The sequence below is a fragment of the Coturnix japonica genome, chromosome 19 (genome assembly GCF_054131305.1).
Source record: "Coturnix japonica strain WE chromosome 19, WE-NBRP24, whole genome shotgun sequence".
Taxonomy (NCBI): domain Eukaryota; kingdom Metazoa; phylum Chordata; class Aves; order Galliformes; family Phasianidae; genus Coturnix; species Coturnix japonica.
The window spans coordinates 7876099-7901553 of record NC_140681.1 but is presented as its reverse complement, the minus strand read 5'-3'; the positions used below and the strand labels follow the sequence as shown (position 1 = coordinate 7901553).

The following is a 25455-nucleotide window of genomic DNA, read 5'->3' as shown; positions in this document are numbered from 1 at the left end:
ATTCCCCTGTCACTGTCTAGAAATGTGTTTCATTGCTCTCTGGTATTGGCAGAGGCTTGAGACTGATGTTGACTCTGTAGATTGTTTTGTGTAATGATGGTATTGAATTTCACTTGTCTAAGCACAATTTGGATTTGATCCTGTGATGTTCCAAGAAACTCAAACCCACAGGCTATGAGAACTGGAAGGGAGTTCAGTTCTTTGCTAAGCTGATCCATGCTATTCCAGGATAACATGGATTATTGCCCACTCCTTCCTATATAGTGTAATTTATATCCAAACTAAATCTGCTTGGAGCTATCTACAACATTGCATTTAGAAACAGCAGGGGAGGTTCAGGGTAGAAATCCATCCTGCATTCTGAAATTCCTTACTTCATGTAGAATAAGCCAGATCCCTCATAGTTTGGCTTACGACTAGACTGAGCAGGTCATGTCAAGCCAGGTCAAGGATTTTGTGCTGTAATAAAGAATAAAGAATGAAAGGTCACCTTTAACAAGCAGAAGCCAAATTACATTGGCAGTTCAAAGAGATTCATACAACAAAAAGAACAGAAAAAACAAAAATGTGGTGAAACACATTTACAAAGGAAATTGGTATCAAATGAGATGGTCGGTATTGCTGCATTGATAGGCATGTATTGCTATGCCTTCCTGTTTCAGTCATGTTAGCTTGAGTTTATCTTTCTCTAATACAGAGCTTCAGTCCTAACTGCCTGAACAGACACAGCTCGTCACACTGAAATTACATCTTCCCATCAAAGACTATTCCCTTTCTCCCTGGACTCTCCCTCCTCTTCTTGGTGTCAATTCCACCTTTACACACAGCTCTGGGTTTTTTGCTATCTTTTCCCTATTTGTATAGATCTGACTAGTTATCTTGCATGTGGACTTCTCTTCCTGCCTGGTACAGTTTGCTGATCCTCTGGACAAAAGCAGTCTGACTTTAATCAAGGCTGTGCAGGAAGAACCTTTCTTCTCAGAGAAAGCTTTTAGGCGTTACAACTATTCAGATTGGTTTACCACACTGGGTGATGAAGCAGAGCTAAAAATACCGTATGTTCCTTTGACATTGCCCATTCATTACAATAAATAACTGAAACTTCTGTGACAGCAGAACAAAAGATGTTTTATGTTTTTGCTTTTAAGTGAAGCTGTGTATAAAGCTCTTTGCCTCTTAGAATATCCTCTTAGTGTTTTACATAAGAGGATAACAAAGTTTATTTGGAAAAGGCAAGGGAAGCCTAAGGCTTGTTTTCCTCCCATTTTATTTAATGAATGAGCAGATATCTTAGCATGGAGAACACAGACATGTAACTGATCAGATTTTCTCCTTTATGCCTTATAGTGAGGAAATGTGTTGAGGCTGCCCTTCAGAACATCACTTATTATTAGCAATTCACAGCACTGGATAAGTAGAAGACCTTTCAATCACCTGCAAGTCTCCTATGCAATCTGTGCAAGTCTGTTTCAACAACTGAGATGAGATTATCAAAGCATGAGAAAGAACTGACACAAAAGACCAGACTGTTTGAAGATGCTTATTTTAAGCATGTCACATAGTCTCATTCACTATTTTTGGTTTTCAAACTCAGAGAGAGAGATTTTTTCCCCCCCATAATTAAAACTGAAGGTGGGCAGTCCTGCCTGCACAATGAACAAACTTACATTATCTTAAAAAGTGTTAAAAAAAACAGCACCTCATTTAATTCTTCCTTTCAAGCGCTGAAATGATCTCCAAGTGCTATTAATAGAAAAGCCTTTCTCTGTGGAAAATGTGTTCTTCTATTTAAAGCTACTGGGGAAAAGCTTGAAAGAACAAAAAATTATGGTTCTGACATCTGGCTATCAGTGTAGCCCTCAGATGTAGATTTCACATATAGGCTATACAATAAATAATTTTGTTTGGAAATAAGGCAGAATTATCACCAAGATATCCTTTCCACACACAGTTGCTCTCAGAGGAAACATACTAGAAGCCTGTTTAGCTTGTCCCTCAGTGCTGAGGGAAGCAAACTGGCAGTTATTGGATTGGCAGAACTGGAAAACATAGATCTTTGTTGATGCAGAAAAATAGGCATGGCTGCTAAAGAAGCAGCATAAACTTCCCCACAGTCCAGTGAGCCTGACCTGGATCTCAGTGGCTCACGATTAGCAAAGCAGGTGTTGATCTGCTCTCATGTCTCTGCAGACGTATGATATCGATAGGAGCTATGAGGACATTTTATGTGGGCATAGATCTAAGAATACTTGTCACAGTAGATCAGCAAACAGAATACTTCCTCAGGAGTTTGAAGAGGACATTTTATATCCAATAGCTCATATCCTGCTTCCAGGCACCCGAGTCTTTAGATTCTGCTCCCTTGATATGTGCTGCTGCTCAGTGATTTTGTTCCCATGCTGACATACCAGCTCAGGTGCCATTCTGATGGATTACTTTGAGTTATGAGAACTCCATGCCTCCAACATTCCTGGTAGGACAACTCAGAAAGATTATATTTGCAAAAACACATTGGTTTGTTACCATAACATGTGATTCACAGCAAAACCACCAAAACCAGAACAGAATGCTTAAGCTGAAAACAAAATTTCTTATGATTTCATTCTTTGTTTTGTTTAATAAGGAAATGGAAACAAGAGATATATGTAAAATGTACAGTGGGGAATTGTACCAGACACCTCTGAGTAATCCTAACAAGCCAGGTTGCTGATCGCTACATCACTATAACATTGGTTCAACTACGAGCTCTAAAATGGAGAGCTAAGAAGCACTGCCAAAGAGTGGTGTACTAGATGGAAGGAGCTATGGATTTCCACAGTGTTGAAGTAGACACAACAACTCAGGTTCCCTAAGAGCCTACCTTCCAGAAAGTAGACAGTCCCTTAGGAGATAGATAGGCACAAACCAGTAAGATCTGGTTTATAAAGTCTTGAGCTGGTATCCAATAAGCTGAGCTTCATGGCATTTAGCATTGGATCAAAACTATCATGGTTCCATTAATAAAGTGTGCGGATATAGTAGAATTTCCTTCTGCCATCTCCAACGTGTTCAAAAAATGTTGATCAGTCAATTCTGTTCCATCAAGCTTTTTGCTGGGTTGGGTAGCATTTGTCAGTGCCACTCACATTTTATGCCATTTCAAGTATAGTCTGTCTTCCCACAGTTGGCAGCAAGCTGGCATAAAAACACAGGGCTGGCATCACACTGCATCACAGCTCTGCCTGATTTGACAGAAATATGATCATTTGCCCATGCTTGATCTGCATGAAACCTGTAATGCTGGTCAAAACAATCATGCACAGATCTGGAGCTAACATTACACACAATGAGAGATCCTGCCTGTGCCAAGAGGTGACATGAAAGTAATGGAACGTCTCTGCCTGACATCCTGGTACAGAGGTCTGGGCTGTGAGAAGCAAAATCAGACATCACATGGTGGCTGTGGTCTCTACGGACCATCAACTCAACTTTCAGCAGCAACCACATGCTGCCTGAACAGCAAGGAGATGTTTCCACAGGGAAACTGCCTATGCAGTGCAGCTGCATCCAGCAGGGAAATGCAAAACAGCTCAATTTTCAGAGCTTTCCCTCATGTTTACTTTTCTTTCTTTTGGTTTTGGGCTCTTTGCTTATGGGCTATGCATGCATGTGTGCTCAGTCCTCTTCAAATATGGTAGATATTCTATGTTGTATCTGTATCTCTGTGGCATATCTATACAACATGTATATAAAAGCAGTATTATACATTATATTACACAAATACTGTTGTAACTAAAAAACCTGTAAAAATCAGGGAGCCTGGTTGGGATATGGATTTGGTTATAAAATTACTGCATTTCATCTAGGTCAAAGCGAGTGAGTGTTTGGAAATTGATATTTAAGGTAGAATGCTCATTATCATAGCTCTGAACTCAACTAAGCCTTTTACCAGTGCAAAGTGTACCTAACTCAGCTGTGCTGTTCTAGCCCATTATCAGTAACACACCAAATTCATCCTAGCTGCCATATATGATGAGTTTCAAATAACACAAAGATAAAGCACAAATTAAAACTTAAATTTTTGCATCTATTTCAAAGCTCTCCTGAATATTCGTATTTATAATGTTTGAAAGCATAAATGCATAGTAAAACAATCGTGAACAGAATTGAACTGCAGTTCCCATCAAAGGGTACTTCAGTTCTTCTCACTAATCCTGCAGTTGGCAGAAGGGCAAGGGGAGAAGAGCAGTACTTCATAGTATTTGGTCAACGTTAAAAGTGAAAAGCTTTGACAGCTGAGCATTTCCCAAACCAGCACTGGCCAAGCCAGCTGAAAGAAACCAAATGTTCCTGTTTCAAATTGCAGAGTTTTCTTATTTGGGAAAATGTTCCAGGGTGGCTGCCTAAAGGCAAGTTTAACTTACGTTTTGACTATTTAAAGAGAAAAAAAAAACCAACCTTTTTCACCCACTTTACACTTTGGAATAAAACTTTTGGCAAATAACTTTTACTGTGGCAAATGCAAAGCCACCTGAAACATACAAACTTCAGGAAAATGTTCCTCAGTGTTTTACTCTACAAATGAACCTGGATACTCTTTGGTGATTAAATGACAAAAAAGAAAAAAAAAAATCAAACAAACAAACAAAAAACCCTCAGCATATGACATAGCTTAGTATCACAGGTTAGGATCATGTTTACTACTTGTAACTTTAACAGTGCCATCTTACATAATATATTTTGTAAGTGGCAAGTGCTCTATGAAGGAGAAAAGCCAAAACACAACATATAGCATGACCTGACTCAGGTCAAGCCAGTGCTTGAAAAAGAACCTTTTCTGAGTATTGGCCCAGCACTGCCTCTGAGCTTGTTCAACTTAGTGCTGCAGCCATGGGAATTCTAACCGTGACCACAGGCCCAGTAGGTTCCTGAGCTGCCTTGTGATGTGATGTATTTCATGTTATGATAAACACAAAAAAATTCAGAAGCTGCCAGACCAGCACTGTCTGGAGTGAGTGCAAGCTGATGATGCACAAATGGGTAATGGATCTTACAAACAGACCCGATAGTGCACGCAGAATGACTGCCCTGTCATATTTGTAATGATTGTGGTGTACAGCTGTTTGTGAAGTATGTGCATATTCAGACCTGATTTGATATATAGTTGCCACAGCACTATGTATGAATCATATGCTGGTTGTATTCTTGGCCAGTTTTGACTATATACACGTAACCATGCAGTTACACAAGCAAAACCAAGGACTGCCAAAGTACATCTTTTAGCAGACACACTTAATCATCTCTCTTTGACATTGTGGCCTTAGATTCAGTGCAAACAGAAGGATAACTTCACAGTTCTTGCAATTTGCAGAATGAGACCTTGCTATACAAGCATAATTTCTTGTCATTATTTCTCTCAAAATAGATTAATCTTCGTAGAAAATAAGAGCAGAGGCTAATGAGGGTTAAGGCACAGATGGAATGGCACTGCTAATTACTTCATACAAACATACAGCGAAGGAATACTTTCTAGCGCGATATTTAACGAAATCAATCCCTATTAGCACATGCAGCTACAGGAGAATTTATGGTGAAGTCAAATATGATGCTGCCTGGCTGTCTGCAGTGGAAAGACATGACACATGATCTATCTCATCTTGCCTCCTTCCATTTAATCCCACTTTTAATGAGCAGAAACATAAAAAGTAAACAGCTCCTCTCTCTTCTACAATAATACTAATTTTCTTTCCACACTGTTTACTTTGAATAACCAGAATTCATTTTTAGAACCCTGTTTAATATTTCATTCAAAGAACCTCACAGACATCATCCAAAAGCTATTTTTGAAGCTTCAGCAATGTTCATTTGTGTACTGATAAGGAATGCAAATTTCCTGGGATGATCTCCCTGCTCAGAAAGGGCTCTATCAGCATAGGGGGAAGGGAAGGGCCCTTCTACCCCAGATGAGAGAAAAGCCACAAATACACAACACAGAGTACAGCTGCACTGTGGATAATTTATATACTAGTCCCTCATTTCCAGAAGGTCCCTAAAATCTAATTTTTTTTTCAGGGATTTGTTGTCTTCTATTATGGATTCTATAGAATAAAGAGCAATTTCTGAAGTACTTAGTACTGCCAGCATAGTAAAATACCAGTTTAAATCCACATAGCTCTAAGATTCTCTGAATTTGCAGGCTGCTGTACTTTCTGTCTCATTTTATTCATTATTTGGTTTCACTCTGCTAATCTCTGTGGAAAATAGCATTCACCTCCTTCCAGATGATTGTTAAATGTTATATTGAAAAGCAATTATCACCTATCTTCCATCTTACCCTGAGAGGAATGACAAAAATTGAAAAAAAGTTGCCATTATCTGTGATATAGGAAGGTGTATGAGATCCTGCTGGTTTTCTTTACTTTCTGCAGCTGTTTATTGCTGACTTCCAGTGGCAGAGCAGGTGTAACATTGCACTTGCAATTGATGAAGGGCACCATGTCACACAAATAAACCCAGTCCTATTTCTTCGGCACTTAAAAAAAAGAGAAGACTTATGGCTTGCTGACAAAGGGAGAGAAAGGGTCTGTATTACCATTGCCAGGTGTTTGTATTCTATCAGTGACTTGAAAATTACATTCTACCCCCTTCCCAGCCTTTTTCCTTATTTTCCCAGTAGGAGAAGGGCAAGAGAAAGAAATTCTAGGTTTTGACCTTCTAAAGTGCTCATGGACTGAATTTTCAAGGGTTCCTCTCTGAAAATGGACATCTGAAATTTGTATTCTTAAAGTTTCTGTTGGTTCTAAAGCTCTAAGATGAGTACTGCCAAGGTAGTATCATGCTTGATCACACCCTTATAATCTTGAAATACATTGAGATCTACTTCTAGGGAAAAATTTAATGCTCCAAAAATAACATTATAGTCTGATAGTCATTTTCTGCAAGTGACAGAGCTTATTTCTTCTTGAAGACATTGATATTAATAGATTATTGAAATAGACAATAGAAATTAATTAATTTTCTGGCCCACATGGTTATATTTGGGAGAGCTTGGTAAAGTGAGTCATAAAGGCTCAAGAATCCATGGTTTAATTTAAGTTATGTGACTTCTAAGAAAATCTCAGTATTTTCTAGAGAGGGAGATGAACTTTCTGAAGAAAGAAATAAAGAATAGGGAAGAATGGGGGAGTAAAGCTGGAGGACTTTAGAGCACAGAATCTAGAGAATGCTGGCACAGGCGGTCCCAAGGGAAGATTGGATAACAGTGACCCATAGTTTGTGTTCAAATTTTATATTTAGTTTAAAGTAATACTTGATGACAAAGTTTTAAGTAATTAGATAAACAGATTAACCAGAAGGTGGTTATATTAAATATTACTAGTAGCTGTCGCATTAGGCACTCGTGGCATTTTGCCCTTCAATCACAGAGCAAGAGCTGGAGTTGAATATTTTTTGTACAGCTAACAAGTCATGGGGTACTTCAACAAATTGGTACTTTCATCAGGTCAAGTTTCTACCATTTCATTAGATTATTTTTGGAACTGAGTGATTTTATATTGCAGGCCTATTTCTTCCCTGAAATGTATTCCTTTGTGTATGTGGAGCATGAAAAATTAATTCCATTAACAGGTATTCTTTAACTAGGTCTCCAGAGTTCTGTGGGCCTGTATTATGCTGCATTTTCCTGTATATTTTTAATTTTGCATGTTCTAAATTAAAAAGAAAAAAAAAAAAAAGAAAGAAAAAAAGAAAGAAAAAGCTCTCTAAAAATTTTTGCTTTCTTCTCTGTAATGGCAACAATAGGGAACAAGAGTATTGAAAAGATCCTCATAAGCATAAATAAATTAGCCCCCCCCCCCCTTCACAAAAGTCAAGATGAGGTAGCTAGCAGCAGAGATGACCAAAATGAAGCTTTCCAGTCCAAATATATTAGCCACTCTCTTTACTCTTGTATCTATTAAAATCCATGTGAATTGAAGTGTTTTTGAAAGCATCATAGCTGTGATACAATGTATGTAAATGATGGGGGGGGTCACATTTTCAGTTGTTCAGTATGTGAAGGTTAAGTTAAATTCAGCTTTCCGGTATACTGGCTACTCTTGTATCTTTGTCAAATCTATCTCAGTCTCCTCCTTTTGTCATCTTCTATTTGTATACTTGCCTGATGATGCCTAATATTGCAGAGGTTTGCAAAAATTTTACAGCACTGATCCTGTGTCATCCAACAAGGGAGATCTATGTACACTATATATGAACTCATATAGTTCTACTTACTGCATAATAGCAAGTTCATGTGTAATTAGATTTTTTTTTTCATTATCCAGCTTGCATGCGTAATTGTTATAATTGTGCCCATGGGCTAGTTTCACAACTGTAAGTATATGCTGGACTGAGGCATCTGTTGGCACAGCTTCTCCGTAAATCTGAAGTATAAGAGTGGGTACATTATGAACAGCAAGAGCATTGTGAGCACCTCTGCCACAGTGAGCAGAGAAGGAATTCCTCTGCTCAGGTCCTGTGAGCTGAGCAGGAGAAGCAAGTGAGAGCAAAGAGATGCTCCCAGGAGCTGCTGGGGCAGGAGGTGCCCAGATCTCCTTTCTCACTTACCAGAGGGTAACACTGTGTTGCTCTCAGCTGAAATGCAGAGTTTACCTTGGCTTTCAGTCTGCTAACTTTTACAGTTGTTGCTTTACTAAAGAATTCTTTTTTCTTTTTTTTTTTTTTTGTTTTGTTTTGTTTTGTTTTGTTTTATGAACATTGTTAAAGTATGGGTATACGGTGCTTCATGTTGTTCCTTTTGGTTTTTGATAAGCCATGGCAATGACAAAGTTAATCTTCATAGCAGCGTATTCTGGACTGTCACCATCTGTGACAGTCCCAAGTGATAACTCATAGTGCCCTGCCCAGATTGAGCCACCTGGTGACTCCTCATTCTTCCTTCACACTTCTCTTACCTGTTCCTTAATTGTTTCTGACCTGTCACTTCAAAGACACTCGGCTTATTTGGAATGACATTTGGCAATACATTTCCTAAGCACTTACAAGGAAAAAACAAACAATACTTCAAAGGCTGAAGTAAAATGGTGAATATATCAGGGAAAATGTTGCTAATGGGTGGCTCATAATTTTTTAGCACATCCTTAACAGTAAAGACTTTATTCTTCCAACACATACAGTGCTATCAACTCAGAATTCAACCCTAAGTTTTACAGTATTTGCATGTTCATGTGGGGTGGGGTGTTTTTTTTACAGATAATTAACCACAGATTAGAAACAATTTACATTTTTTTCCCCATTTCTTTTGAAATGAATCCTGAGCACCACTCAAGACAAAAATTCAGACTGGTGTCTCTTCTTTTCTTGCTGGTTCCAAGCTGAGCTGTTTGGTGAAACAGCCATTTACTTTGTCCAAAATATTCTACCCCAATGTCCTGTCCTGAAATGCACTGATTGGGGCTACATGAGAAGAGCTGGAATCTTCTGCTATTGATACTCATCTGCAATATACATTTCCTTAAAATATCAGCTCCTGGCATGTTCAAGAGTTTCTTATAACTCAAAACTGACATTTCCATGGTACCATTTAAATCCATTCTATTCACTTGATGTTTTTTATTTCTCTGAGATGGTTATGCAAATATTAACAGCCTTTGTAAACAAGAACAAGCCACAAAGGAGAAACTCCTCCTTAACTCAGTCCATGAAGAGCCATTCGATTCAAATTACCATGTGCATAGTATACTTTTTTCTAGTTAGGATCTCTTGCAATAAGCCACTTGGGTACATTTGATATGCTTTTATCTTAAGATATTAAATTTGCATGTGCTGCTATATACCTCCAACACCTTCATTCTTATTTTAGATCTTTGTCATAACGTGATTTCTGTCTGATCCCTACTTACAGTGAAACAGCCCCTATTTGTATATGGCTCAGGCTTATCTCAAGTCATGAGCTCTGCAGAGATGCAGCAATAGGTTTGTAACTGACCTTGGCTTATCTCCTTGAAAAGTTAAAACATATACATCAAATGAAAGTGTTTTCATAAGCATTTGAAATAGTAGGAGGATTTCTGGTGCCATGGAAAGATCCATAATTTTCAAAATTGCATGCAATTTCAGTTGTTGGAAACAATGAGCAAATTTTCCCAGCTTACACTAAGAACTGTTGACTGTATCAGATCAGTCATTCACCTAATTCAGTTACAGCATTTGCACTATTCACTTTCTCACCAGCTGCCTCGGTTAAAAGTAAGTGCAAAAAAGGATGGAAAATAATAATATTTTCTAGTATATGCAATAATACCATTACAAAGTTACCTCTCACAAACATTGCTTTCAGAGATAAGAAACAGAAAAAGCAAACTGAAGCAATAAGGCAAACTGACTGCTACAAATCAAACAGCAATCTAATTTTGTTCACTACACAGGCCTTTGGGATTTTCATACCTTATGTGTTTAATCAGATTTCTGATGATTTCTATTCATTAAGGAAGACATTTTTATTTGCTCGGGTTAGTAGATTTCCTCCTCCAAACAGCTTTGCACCACCCTCTTTATACAACATCCTTTTAAGTGTACTAGTCAAAACCACAAAACATGAGATTGAAATATTGTATCTGGGCAAACTTAAATAAGATGTTAGCCCCAGGAACCACTGAAAATCTCCTCGACATTTAAATGTGTGTAATTTCACATCTTTTTTAGGAACTGTTCTTAACCTGTGTTATTTCAGTGCTACTCTTCACAACATTGCCTTAGAAATCATTCAGTGGGCAAAAATGAAGGACAAGGATCTGAGTGCAGGATGATGAACTATAGTGTAGGAATGGGAACAGATGGCTAAAGGCAGAGCAACTGGATTTGCCTTCAAAGCATGTCATAAAATTCTGCCCCAGACTGAAGACTTAAGAGAAAAAAACGTGCTTGGGATGAGTGAAGTGTAGGATTAGAAATGGGAATGAGAAAGACCTGGAGCCAAAATTCAAGACACAGAAGTCAGTTGGAGAGATTTAAAGCAGGAAAGAATAAAGTCTGAACTCAAAGCAGACTCTCTTCCAGAGCCTCAGATGGAATCTGGGATTTTGGATCACTGTCTCTCCAGTGCAAAATAGCTGATGGGTGTTGATAAAGGTTTCATCTTCACTCCTGGCTCCGGTCAGTTACCTTGTTATTCTCTGCAGTAGAACTACTTACTGGCTGAAGTACTACTGATGAACAATGATGTCGATCTGATATTGTGCGGCAGTTCTGGGGCTGTTTTAATTTTTATTCTGAAGCTAGGCAGACCAAACCAGTAGCTTTTCAATTCCTCTCTGATACTCTGCACACTCTGCAGCTATGTGAGATAGGCACACCAGCCCCAAACTACTCAGGGCTATTTTGGAGCAGGTACCATAGTGATAAGCACTACAAAAAAAGCTTCTGAATATATTAAGACTTTTGCATTCATGGATTACTGGAGAAAAACGTGTGTGATCATGCAATTAAAGTCTGTATCTTAATGCATATGTGCAAGGAAGCAAATGATGGTTGCACAGGCAACCATAATTCTGGCATTTCCTAGAACTTTTCATGCTTGTCTTTAAAATCTTAATAATGTGTATTTAATAGAGTGGATTTCCAGTATATAATATGGAATTATCTGAAACTATGTCTGTGATGCTTTCTCAGTATCTGGGCAACATTTTCATTTTGTTTTTACCCTTTAAAAGAATCCAAAGAATAGTCATTATTTAACAAAAATATCTTTGGCTTTCTTTATGCTTTGCTTTCGTGTGGAAGCCATAAACAGATTTTCACATACCAGATGAATAATGCGTAGGAAGAGTGAGAAAGGAAAGGAATTGACTTTTTCATTTTCATTTTTCTTTTCTCTTTTTTTCCTAAAGTGTGTGAATTTAATTTCACTACTTTATTTCAGATGTAATGCACATCCAAATTTATATTTAAAAAGATCTCCTGAATGCCTCACTATGTTGTTTCATACACTATTGAAGCTCATGTTTTACAAAATACATTTTTTCAACTGCATTTTCGATTGTGATATATACTCATTTCCAACCGAGACTGAATTTAAAATGAACATACATCAATGTCTTGGTGGTAGGCAGTGTAAAAACATTCTGCATCTTCCAAAATATCAAGCAAAATGCAATCATAGATATGCTGGACAACCCGACCCAATTTAAATGTTTCACAGAAGTAAAATTTCTTAAGCTGATGGATTTTTCAGAGAAACTCTTTCTCCCAACAGTGCCAAGAGTGCCAAGACTGGTTATCCCACATATCTAAACTAAAAAGCATTATGACACTTGCAGTAAGATTCCCCATCTATTCCTCTGCACCCCACCATCACGTAATACACAGTTATGCAATTAATCTGCCATCAGCATTAATGATTCCTAGCTTGGGGGGAATACATTCATGATTTTGAAATGTGTGATTACTTTTAAGAGAAGAAAGTATGTAAGAACAATTTCACTCTGTCAGCTAAAACCAATGGAATTACTATACTTGTAGTGATCACAGACATAACGTATTCTTGACAATGTATCACAAGAAAATTTCATAGGAATCCGAATTTCTTCATATTAAAGAATAGCTGCATGTCCTCAATCTATAATCTCAATAATACTAAAAAATTTCCCAAAGCTCTAGAGCAGATAACGTCAACCCACCTCAGTTAAAATTCCAAGTAAATATGATAGATCAGTTTAATAAAATCAGACATCAGAAAGCAAGTATTCATCCAGTTTTCTATTCACTTCTTCTATTTTTTGCCACTTACCTCTGAGGGCTGCTGCTTGCTCGGAGCACACAGAATGCAGCAGCTCAGTCCAAGAGAGAAACCAGTTATTTCCTTTCACCCTGTGTTATGCCTTGAAACTCTTTCAATTCTTCTTTTCATGATGCATAGAAATACAAGGATGGACCTTCAGGGCTCTATCCAGGTCTGTTTATATTATGTAAAACAGATGAATACATTTCCTATTTTAACCATGAAAATCATGCCTTCACTGACAGGCGCCTGGATCATTAATAGTATGCTGTATGCAACTGTGAAAACCCACGTAATGCTAGAAATGGGCTCAGTTTTCTAAATGAAGAACCAGATTAAAATCTGCAGACCAACTTGTCTTTGCTGCAGAAGTTTTTCGTTTCTCTCTACTGTAGAAGCTGGAAGTCACTGTTGGCTAGCAGAGGGTTTTCACTGAAAATGCTGGAGGAGACCTCTAGACTCAGGTTAGCACCAGAACTCCCACACCAAACATGTAATCCTTTCCTCCCAAAGCAATTTTGTCATACAGCAATGTCAGCAAACCACTTCAGTAGTTTTTGAAAAGATTCCAACTTAAATTACAGTACCAGAAGCCTGCTCTGGGCTTTACCCATATTATTTTTTCTAGAATATTTACATTTCCTATTATTCCCCACCCAGTCTTAAGCATACTTTCCAGAACACAAGAGAATAGTCTTCTCTTCCTGCAATCCTAAATGCTTTCATTAGGGAGACTTAAGACTTAAGACTGAAATGTTTTGGAAAGACAGATGCTCTAGATTTAAAAGAAGCAAGAAGAGACGACTCTCAGTGAACAGCTGCATTGCTCTCAGCTTCAAGCGAGCTGTATCTCAGAACAGTTTTGTATGTTACTTTGTCACTGGGAACATATTATTACCATCTAAATTTAAAAACAGTGGCTTTCTTACGTGAAAGCAAATGCAGACGTAAAACCACAGTGACTGTTCTGTTCAAGCATTCTATGCCAAAGACACAGAAAATAATACCAAAGTGAAAAACAGTTCTTGTTTTAGGTGGCCCATGCTTGCAATGTGTCTGGCCAAAAACACAAGTATAGAAATTCTTGCACATTTTCAAATTCACAGTTCTCTGTTGAAATCTCATTCTGCAGCTGCTTTAGCTCTTTGTTGACTTTTCAGAAGTATCCTGTCCCTAGCAACAGGCACTACTATATTATGGAGTTGGTGGACATTAAACCCATATTCCAAAGTTATCATTTTTCAGTTCTTAGGGAAAGTACTTCTAAAATAAATGAACAATAACTACTTCAGTAGATTTTATGTCAAGTAATTCCAGCGTTCAGGCAAACAAGCCCAGCTGTGAGCACTGAACATACCGCTACATTTATTGTCCATCATAGTTTAAGCAGTCAGTGAATGAATAGTCCATTTCAACTCATATAAATTACGTGTTTTGGTAAAAATGCACTAATTGTGTGAATAATATAAGATTGATTTATTTTAATTAAATGAATACATGTAAAACAGAGACGTCAATGGACAGCCCTTACTGTCTAAGATATTTTAAGGAAAAAGTTGAATAAAGTGCTGTTATCATTGCAAATCTTTTGATTACTATCAAATGCATAACTTAAGTCAACATTTGTGTATATGTATATGCAATAAATATGCATACATATTCTGTATAAGTATTTCTTTATATTTTCTCAGCGTAATTTTTGCGTTTCAGAGGTATCTGATTCACTCTTCATAGGAACAGGAGATGTTTACTTGTAGATAAGTCTCTGTTTCCTGATTATTTTTATGCAGCTAAATCTGCAAGGTAAGATTAAGTATCTTAGAGAAGGAAATGCAATGACAAGATGAAAAGAAAATCACTTTTTTTCTTCATCCATATTTAGTAGAAGCATGCTAGTGTGCATTATTCTGACTATCAATCAGTATCTGGCCATTAATCTAATTGTTATTCAGTAAGTACTCCCTGTTATAATCTCTCAGGCATGTGTTGCAAGTCTAACAATTTTTCTGTGCTGTATCATAAGGGAAAGAAGGATGCTGAGTTGTCTTCCAAGTCTCTTCAACCTGTTGCTGGTAAGACTAGCCTTTCCCTGTGTGATTCCTGAATATAAAATTGGGTGGATAAATAAGGCTGTGATCAAAATACTGGATAGCTGGGTAGAGAAAACTTACAGTAGAAGAAGAGAAACAGATTTGTATTTTAATTTATTTTATTTTATTTTAAAGACTACTTTACCATTTTGTGTACAGCTTCAACCTTTTCATTTGCTGAAGGTGTGGGAAAAGCTCTGACAACCAAAGACCTAAATTTTCAAATTTAAATAACAAATATTAAGTTAAATTAAAGTATCTGACCCAGCAAAGTTCCTAAACGTATGTTTAAATGCAAGTACATAGTCTTAGCAAAGCTAATAGGATTCAGCTGTCAGTGAGATGCCTCATGTGCAAACATTCTTTGCTTCTTTGAGGTTTAAATCCACATTTGCTAAGTATCCAAGTACCTGAAATTTAAGCACACAAGTTTGAAAATCTAGCAAAAGCTTCTTAAATCTTTTGCTGAAAACTACAACTAAGACAATATCTGTTCTAGAAGTGTATATGAATCATTACTCTTTTGGTCACAAGAACTGGTTTTTAGTCAGTGGAGGAGTTGTGTTACAGTCACATGTGTGGTATTAGAGGGCTTCTGAGGCAAACTGCAGAGATCAATGTGAGCTGAAATTTTTGGTGCAGGACTGTGCTAATGAATCAACATGCTGAAAAATGTCAGTGTTTTGTAGGCTTTTTAATGGGCAAAATTACCAAAAAGCTTAAAATGGCTTAAGATTTAGAACTTCTCCTCTTTAGCAAGATGTAGGCTTTAACTTTGCTGTTTTGTGTGAGACTCATTTTTACACTTCTATATGTGAAGCACATCTAGCAATTTACACTGCAAGAGTAAATAATCTCTAAAGTGAATTTGTGCCTTTTTAAAATAACTCTTTAAGAATCTGAGAATGACCTACGTGCCCTTGTGGACTACAGGTTGACCACAAGCCAGCAGTGTGCTCAAGAAGACCAAAGGCTGGTTTATTTATAATCAGATTGTTGATCTTCTAGATTACAGTTAGAATACAAGGTATTCTTTGCTGGCACCAAATAGTGAACCCTTTCACTGATGTTAGGCAACACCCCATCTTCTGCAGTATTACTTCACCCTTTGTTTGAAAGTCTTTCAATTACAAAGACATCAAATTGCCAAATTTACCAGGTAATGACTGCAGAAGGTTGTAGCACAAACCTGGCATAAACAACTCCACTTAAGATATTGTTTCCCCACTGAGGAAGGAGAAGGTGGGGACAAATCTGCTGGGTTACCTCTTGGAAATCCAAGGTTTGCATCTGATTCCTGCTTTTTAGGAAAAGAAAAAAAAAAAGAGCGAAACTTTCACTGTATATCAGAACACTAAGTGTTAACTTTAGAACTCTTCAGATAGAATCTGTAGGCACTTTGGAAAACACTGGAGAAAAAATTGCATTTGAGGAATCCCTGTTAAGCAGGTTTTAATGAAATTTGAACTATTATTTATTATGTATTTCTGAAATACTTATAAATAGCGTTTGTATTCAGTTTTGAGATGGGAATTTCTTCTGCCCTCCTTTGTAATCGGTGATTTAAAACAATTACTCTTTAAATCAGAAATTTTGATTTTAAAGCTTTTTTCATTTCAATACACTTGATGTGTTCTGGGTACTTTTTATTAGTTCAACTGACATTTGTTACCTTGCCCAATTTGAAAATAACATCGCAGTTCATAAAAAAATAGACCAGATATTCCAATATATTCCTGGAAGCTTTTTAAAAACATCCTAAGCAGTATTTTCAAAAGACATGAAATTTATATACCACTATCCCCATGTCTCTTGATTAGGATATTTTTACTTTTAAAATATGCCAATAACTTCTTTTTGTTTTCTTAAGAAGGCCTTTGGTTTTGTTGTGGTTTTCTTTAATCACGTGTCATAAAAATTTATTGCATGTGTAAGCAATTTAATGGTTCACTGAAGGGTTGTTATGCAAGTGGATTGTGTAAAATCTTGTTCAAACCCAGAAATGACTGCAAAGGGGAAAGAGGGAAATGGTGTAAGACTGAGAAATTACATATTATTTCTGTATATATTTATATATTGAATATGTGGTTGAATGTAGCTACTCTTTTTTTTTTTTTTTTTTTTTTTTACCCCATGAATGTAAGAGGGAGGAGAAGATTAGGTACCCTATGTTGAGAAGACAGGAAGAGGTAGGTGCTCCCTATTCCCAGCAGTCAAGACTCCAGAGTTTATAGCTATAAGAATCTGAGATAGGCACTACATTAATTGTAGTAAGACTGAGATATACTGGCATTTTATCTATCCTCATAAGCATGCATCTATCTCTATCAATTAGTACTGGATTACCAGTGATTTTTTAGAGCGTACCAGAGACTGCTCCATTATTCAGCACCAAGGTCAGCTCAGACTATACACAACCTATAGAAAAATATGACCTGAATTCATTAAAAAGTCAAAATCTCACTAAAAAAATGCAGACTAATATTAACTTAGTAAAATACTATATGGGAATTAAAAAAAAAAATAGAAGAAATTAAAGATAGAAAAGATTTTAAAGAGAACACATAAAACTAAATTGTATTTATCAACTAGATTCTTTACAGAACATTCTATGTGGAGTATAATGCAAATAGTTAAATGTGAGATGGTGTTTGTAACATTCTTTGCTCTAAGTAATGCATAATTCAAATGTGATAGAAGAAAAGACAGAACTGTGCACCACACTTGCATCTATGTTTCTTTGAATTGCCTAGTACAAAATATGGGCTAACTTGTGCCTTCAGGCATAGTCTTGAATAAAGATCATAAATTGCACAATCTCAGAAGACATGATATTCTAGCACAGCTCCCTCTTTGCTTCATGATAGGGCAGCCAACAAATTACTTTTTCAGATGCAGTCCATGGTGCGTCTGCAACATCTCAGATGCACATTGTAACCCAAGCATTACATTGTTACAACAAAAGCCTATTTCTCTTTGCTCTTCTTGTCCACTCCCCAACTTCTATAGAAGGATGTCATAGAGAATAGTGTATATAATCCCTAATATGCAGATGGAGACAGGTACACATTTTCACTCCCTTAAACAGACGTACGTAGTCTTTCACAAACAGGGTTTTATTTATTTACTGATTCGTTTTTGTGTAGGGTTGGGTGATTTACATTTCATTTGAGCGCTGAAATGTATTTGATTTATTGTGGTAAAGTTAAACAGGGTTCCAAAAGCAGGGAGTCTGGAATATGAAGTATCACAAGAGAGAACACAGCAATGATGTATATGGGAAATCTCAAAAGAAAAAGTCAATCACTGTACATTTACTTAAACAATTGCTTTGATATAGTACTGCACACAAAGATATTTCAGCCTAAAAGTTGTCCTTTAAGTGCACCTAATGGTTTGTGTACATGACAGTGCTTACATAAACTAATCCAAATTATCTAATGTTGTGTGCTTGAAGTAGCTTAATTAAACAACACTAAATTTGCATGAATATTCTCAGAATTAAAGCAACCTTAATTCAATTTATACTCATTTACTTCAGAAAAGAACAAAGCTAAATTAAACTGAGCTCAGTTTAATTCTGGACATGAGTGTCCACATAGACTTTATTGAAGTTTAATTAGTCCAGTTTATTTTCCTAAGTGAAACTGTATGGATTTTCATAGTTTACATTTATGTAAACAGGCTCTAAACATGGTATCTTAAGAGTTTTATTTTTAATTACAATTCCATATGGATTAATTTAACAGTTACTAAGAGGATCAAAGTATTCAAGGATTGTTCTTAACTGAAATTTTATTTTCCATCACTGTAAAATTACATACTGTTGAAATTACAGCCCTTAATGTCATTCTTCAGGCCTGAAAGTCTACTGCTGAAAAACAGAAACAGCTAGATATGATTATTTAGAAAGAAAACCAAACAGTATTCATTTGAATTCGAGGCCTAAAAATGATGTGTTTAAACATGTTCCTTTGCAAAATAACTTACCACATAATAATTGGATTTTCTAGATAATGTGCTAAAACCACAATTTGAAACTATTTTTGGACTGTGTCCCAGTGCAAATCAATCTTACAGATTCTGAAACTGCTAACACGTATCTTGAAATGGTAATTAATTTGATATCATGATTTTGTTGTCAGAGATACTCTGATTTATAGCTGCTAAAGGCTCTAATACAAAAATTATCCTTTTATTTTTTTTTTTTTTTTTTAATAAATTTCACTGTTCCTAGACTAGTTGTGTCCCCTCATTAGTTTCAATTTTTTAAATATTCTTCTGTTCAAAGGGTGAGAAGCTCTATCTTTGGCTGCAACTCTGTTCAAATCACTGCTTGTTAGGCATGGCTCGTGTTAACTGTGATTTCAGTTGGCAGGGCACTAGATTAGCTGTTGACATCAAGCCAACATTTAATTTTGTTTTCTTGAGTCATCTGTTGCCAGTTCCCATGACAACTGGTCTTCTAGCCTTCAGACTTACTAGAGAGAACCATTAGGGTGTCCAGGAGTATATACAAGGAATAGATGGAAGTTTAACTTTTCATCAATGGGAACTAAAAAAACCCTTTCAGCTTTGCCTTCAGCAACACATGACTTCTGTTCATGAAAACACAGATGTTCTTATATTACAAAAATAGAGTGAACAGTAGTTTTTAACCAATAAATCTGGTTTAGTACCTTTCTGCTACATCTACAGATAGAAGATCTTTATGTCCAAAATCATGCAATGCAGAGCATAATGAAAATATTTTTACATTATCACTTGCATAGCAGGGATGATCCCAGTTGATGACATCTCAAATATGAATTCATTTTGTTTTCATTAGAGTCTCTGTACATTTCAATTTATTGTTTCACAGATGTGCAACTTAAGATAAAGGAAATATTTCAAGAGGTCATCATTAGTGCTCTAAGTCAATCCACAGCTTATAAAAGATAAGACCAATCAAACTGTTATTTGAGTTTCTTGAAGCAAAAAATACTTTTTGCTAAAAATACTAGTCAGCATTTATAAAATACGTACAACCTGTAAACTCACAGTCTATGAAATCTTAATAAAAAAATCTTAATAAAAGATTGGATCACAAGCAGTCCTTACAGGTGAATAGTAACATGCAGTGGTTATTTCTTAGACCACCTCCTGTTGAGTTTCAGAGGGCTCTGTGCTGGAGTGGTTTCCAAAATCTGAATTCAACATTCCTCTTATATACCAAAGCTTGTGAAGCAGGAGACAACCCCAAATCCCTTTAAAATAAACAGAAGCATAAATATAATAGAAAAAGGTACATATCTGGTTGAAATACTTAAAGACTTCCCTTTACTCCTTTATTAGGAAAGCATTTGCCTCTATGGGAAGAAAATAAGCAGCTAGATAACTTTGTCATTTCCTTTGGATATTGCCCACTGCTCAGGAACTTGTACAATTATTAGATGCAGGAGGACTTCCTATTATCCCATACCTCCACAAAAACTGTAGCAAGAACTGCAATTCATGCAAGCTCAGGTGTGGACAGGATATTCAGGACTGTGATCTAAGAATCAATAACCTTCTATAAAAGCGACAGGCTAATCGTTTTCATGCACTCCATTAAGTTTTGCTTCGTGTACATATTTGTATGACCAAGGATGGATCTTCAACAGCAAACTGAGATTGTTTTCCTATGGTGTTGCATAGTCCTATCTTCTCTTCAAACAGTGTAAAAGACAATTACTCTGGCAAGAAGCTACCTTGCTTCTCTTCTCCTCCCCTGCCCAATATAGGCAGTTAAAACAGATTTTAAAGATAATGGGGGTGTATGTGGGAGAGAGTGAAAGATAAGAAAAGAGAATATGCCAGTTCCTCAGCTTGAGTTAACTGTCTTAACTCCACAGAAGAGAGTTCTTTCCTCTAGCTGAAAACCTAGACCACTAGTAATCACAGGTGGCCAAGTATGTTTGGTACCAGTAATACTGCACATAACAAAGTGGCTTTTTCTTACAACTTTTTTCTCATTTGAGTTTAAAGCTACCCATTACTGTTGTGACTGTTAAAAACTAAGGACAAAATGAAGCACCATGGCTGGGCTGCATGATTGCCATCTCTCAGTACTACAATGGAGATAAGTGTCCACATTAACTCCAGCAGTTTTTACTGTAATGGTTCAGGCTGTGAATTCAGGCTCTGTGTGGCTGTTTTACAATGAAGCTGGATCATGAATATCATTGATGTAGATGCTGGCATACATTCAAAAATGCTGTGTTTCATGTACTGCTTTTATCTTACATATATCTGAGGTGTTGTGTTTTTTTTTCTCCCCTTTAAAACAGCTCATATAATATGTAGAGCTAAAAATGATCTAATAGCTTCAGTGATGTTTCATGCCATGCATGAAATTCAGACTGTGAGTATAAAGAGGAGACCTTTCTCTCTAATTCTCATTTTTAACTAGATTGAGAAAGCCAAAACCTGTTCACATTTCAAGCCAGCATCAGTTAAATAAAATACGATCTGAAAGTCTGCAGAAAGAACATCTGGGGAACTTGAGGCAAAACTAGCTATTTTAGACTGGCTGAGAGAACAATACAAATTAGCAGTTACTAATTAAGATAATAGAGTGACCTTAATTTGTTTGTACATCACTTACTGCTTTAGTTGGATGCAATGAAAGCCAATGGAGCTGAGCAAATAATTTCTGATGAGTAATACATTTGTATCCTCTTACATATACTGTCTGCATATTCTTCTTGACAGAATTACAGTTTTCCTGACACTGTCATCAGTGTGCACTTGCAAAATTATTTCTCTAAAATGTTCAGAATTTATACTAGATCAACAGCCAAAGACAAATGGGTGGCTCATTTCTAACCCAGTTCTTATATCAGTTCCCTCTTCCAGTTCAACTCTTTATTAAATTTATTTGCACATGTGCAAAATGTATGCATGGTTATTCAAACTTTGCTTTGCACAGATGATGCTTAATTCTATTAAATGGAAAAGACCGCTGTATGGGTAATTGGTAATCACAGCCTGAACCTCTGATTAATCAGCTGAGGCAAGTGTCAGGTCAGCTGCGGGAGCACAGGTGAGAGTAATTTAGCTGTGCTCCTGTAAGGGGTGGAGATTGACTCCACCTCCTCTAGACCTCATTTAAGGGCTGACCACCACTAAGGCAGCATCTTTTGGAGATTGCTGCTTGGTGGAGATTGCCTCAGCATTTCCAGCAAAGGCATCCACATTGGTGAGTCTTTCCTTGTAAATAACCTTTTGAATATCTGTTACCATCTTTGTATCATTCCACCTTACAGACCACTGTAACTTTTAGGAGAAATTAGCCAAAACAAGAATAGACTGAACCATTTGAATGTGCTTCTAGACTAATATGACAATTTGGTACCTTGTTTGTGGGAATTTCAATATTTTGTCTTCTTAAAAACACTCTTAAATAAGAAATCGTGATTTGAATAAACATGGTTTGTGATATGCTTCTCTTCAGCACAGTCCAACATTGGGCTTTCTGATATATGTGTATACTGAGATACTCATGAATTTAGATCCTAGGTTGGCCTATAATCAGTATGTGTTTGGACTGGGTCATTTGGGAATACATTCTCTGTTTTGCTGTCTTTCCACTGGAGCTTGCTGTAATTATGTCATCGGTGTCTTGGGTTGTATCATAAAGAAGTTGACCATTTTCTATCCTCTAAACCTGCTCTAACAATTCAGGCATTTAATTCAAGACTGGTATGTTTTTTATCGATAAAAGGAATGGGAGCATACTGAGAATTTCTGCAATGAGGCTTAATTGATAGTACATTGTGTAAAGAATGTCTAATTAATAAAATAAGAACAGAATATAATGGATTTTTTCTTTGTTGGTACACAAAAGGCATCATTAGAACTCTTCAACTGTCACTAGCTCAGTCTCTTCTGCAGTGAGTCATTCTACTCCCTGAAGAAAGTCTAGCTGCGTTATAAAACTGCCAGACCATACAAATGATTACAGATGAAACTTCCTGGATTATCCATTGATTCTATGAACTTAGGGGATACTTTGCTATTTCTTTTTTGCGATTTCACAGTAAATTGGGTTGTGTGGATATTTCAAGGCTAATCTCATCAGAATTTTCCAAAAGCAAAGACATAAAGGGGAAAAAAAAAAAGAAAAAAAAACAAACATCTGTGTTTGACACAATTTCCTCACCCTATAAAACATTCATGTCAGCTATGACCTCTTGGAATACGCTACCTGATTTATCCTGGAAAGGAACTGACACATCTTAAAGGTGGAAAAACCAAAACTGAAAGTAGATATCCCTGATGACAGCTCCTGAGTTTGTTGTTCTTTCAGACAAGCTGAGTGCCACTCAAACTAAATCATAGCCCTTCGTAAATGGGTGTGAGAAAAACTTGTTGTCTTCTGCTCTATGAAGGTGATCACACCCTTACAGCAGCTCCAGGGAAACACTCCCTGCTTGAACCATTGTAGAATAACATTTTTAACCATTCAGATCTAGAGAGCTGGACGTGCTTAGAGTCACTGTGGAAAAAAGTAAATGAAGTGACTGCTGGGAAATTGAAAACAAAATGTAAAGAATAGGGATGTGAGGTAACCGTCCAGTAGCTGGATTTACTGAGGCTTAAAAACAACAACAGCAAAATAGAAGTAACAAAGGAAAACTGAAGTAATTTTAAAAAAAATAAAATAAAAAACCAAACAAACTTGAGGGAGAATATCTTGCCAAATAGTGACCTCTCTATGCTATTGACTGCGTAGGAAGTAGGATCTCAAGGAGGACCACAATGACAGATAATGGGATTTTTCAACATTCACTTTCTAAATTTTCTTTATTTCTAGTAAATATAACAGCCTTAAACTAATCAAATACATTAAGACTCAATCTTTGATTAAATAAGAGACTTATTTCCCCATTCTGTTCAAGCAGTCAAATAGTCAGTTACAAATACAATAACTTGGTTGAAGCATGTGATTGCGTGCTTAAAGGTTGTGAAAATTCAGTATAAAATATTGTGCAAGAAGGATAAGAAGGATATAGGCATGGCAACTATGAGTGAAGGGAGCTTTTATACGTACAGAGAAAAAAATGTGTGAAATCAAATGCTGAAATATACAAATCATTTATATGCACAGAAATCCCATGAGTGCATATGCAAACTACTCAAGTATGCCTGTTAGTTATTGTAATTGCCATTAACCTGTGCAGTTACTTGTTCTGCATTACAATTCTAGGTGAATGGTTAAATCAGCCTCAAAATTATGAATAGCTGAAAAATTCTACTTCTGTTACCCTATCATTTCATCAAATCTCTTGTTGTTTAGTAAATAAAGTGTATATAAAGGACTGACAAACTGCAAACTGTTGAAATAACTTCAGTATTCCCAAAAGGATTGAAATTATGCTGTTAACAGAGTAAGGATTCCATATGCAATAGCAGTGAAATTGTCCACCCCGTGAGGTTTAGTCAAATCATCAGGATGGCATATTTCTGTTGCTTCAGACATTGCCTGCTTTGTTATATACATTTATAGGTATAGATATATATACACATATGTATACAAACGCCACTTTGAATTTGCTGATTTGCATGATAATAAGGCTAAACAAATACACTGTAATATTTGTGATTCCGGAACTGCTGCCACTTTATGAAAATGATTATATGTATATCTTTGGGAAACAACTGCTGTAAATAACCAATCTGTCATGAGAAACAATCCTAAATAACACACTTGCTACCTCAAATATACTTAGATGGCAGTGGAATAGATGAAGCCTTCTTCACATCTCAGATAGCAGAGTGAGCTCTGAACAGAAGAATAGCAAAATGAAGTAGCTACTTAAAACCACTCCACACACTCTGTTTTGAAGTCGTTGCTTTGAAGTTGTACCTCCTGAAAGCCATCCAAATGACAAGATGAGAGCAGGAGCACTGGGTCAGCCATCAGGTTTGCTGCATGGGTGGAATGCCTGTATAGGGATCTCAGTGCTACTTCAGCATGATACAAAACATCCAAGTTATCAATGAAGTGGGGTTTTTTTTGGCACAGGAGAATGTTACATGCAAAATGAGAGGAAAATATATTGTTTTTAAGAAGGTCTAATTAAAAATTTCACAATAAAAATCACAATTTTAAAGTTTGGGTCATCTGTGCTATGATATCAGGCCCTGATGTAGTCCCTCTGAGAACGGGGTTACTGATTTGTGGTATCCTGTTAGTGTAAAATCTGACTGAAAAGCTCTAAGCAGCAAATGCAGTATTCCCATTAGCAACACAAATGTGAAAAAATTTGAAGATTTTAGCATTTGCTATTATTTTCAGGAAAATCTTCTAGTAGCAGCTTTTGACCCCTTCTAAGCAACTTCCTTTAGCCATAAGACTGTGTTTAAACTTCTGCTCTCTAGCACTTCCCTTTGCTCTCAGCTTATCAGGAGCTGTTAGTACCCCGATCTCTGACTCCACAAGAGACAGAAGCCCAGGACCAGCTGTCCAGTGCATTTATGACCAAATGCCAACCCTAATGGAGCTGCTACAGGCTCCTTGGGAAGGTCTTTGAGAGTTGTGTAACAGCACAGTTTGATTTATGCCATAAAGCAGCTTCCAAAAAGTTG

At 36.6% G+C, this 25455-nt stretch overlaps 1 protein-coding gene across 4 annotated transcripts in view; it reads right to left on the bottom strand.

Annotated features, from left to right (window-relative positions):
- The window catches only part of PHACTR3 (phosphatase and actin regulator 3), an 87139-nt gene that overhangs the window by 49719 nt on the left and 11965 nt on the right, over window positions 1-25455 (bottom strand). Inside the window, exon 1 of one of the 4 annotated variants that reach the window (XM_085520373.1) lies at window positions 12764-12983. The exons of 2 other annotated variants lie outside the window; for them this stretch is intronic. The gene's annotated coding sequence lies outside the window, so the exon portion shown is untranslated. Of the gene's footprint in view, window positions 1-12763; window positions 12984-25455 lie in introns of those variants that run through there. One more of the 4 variants, XM_015881483.3, reaches the window with a different exon arrangement.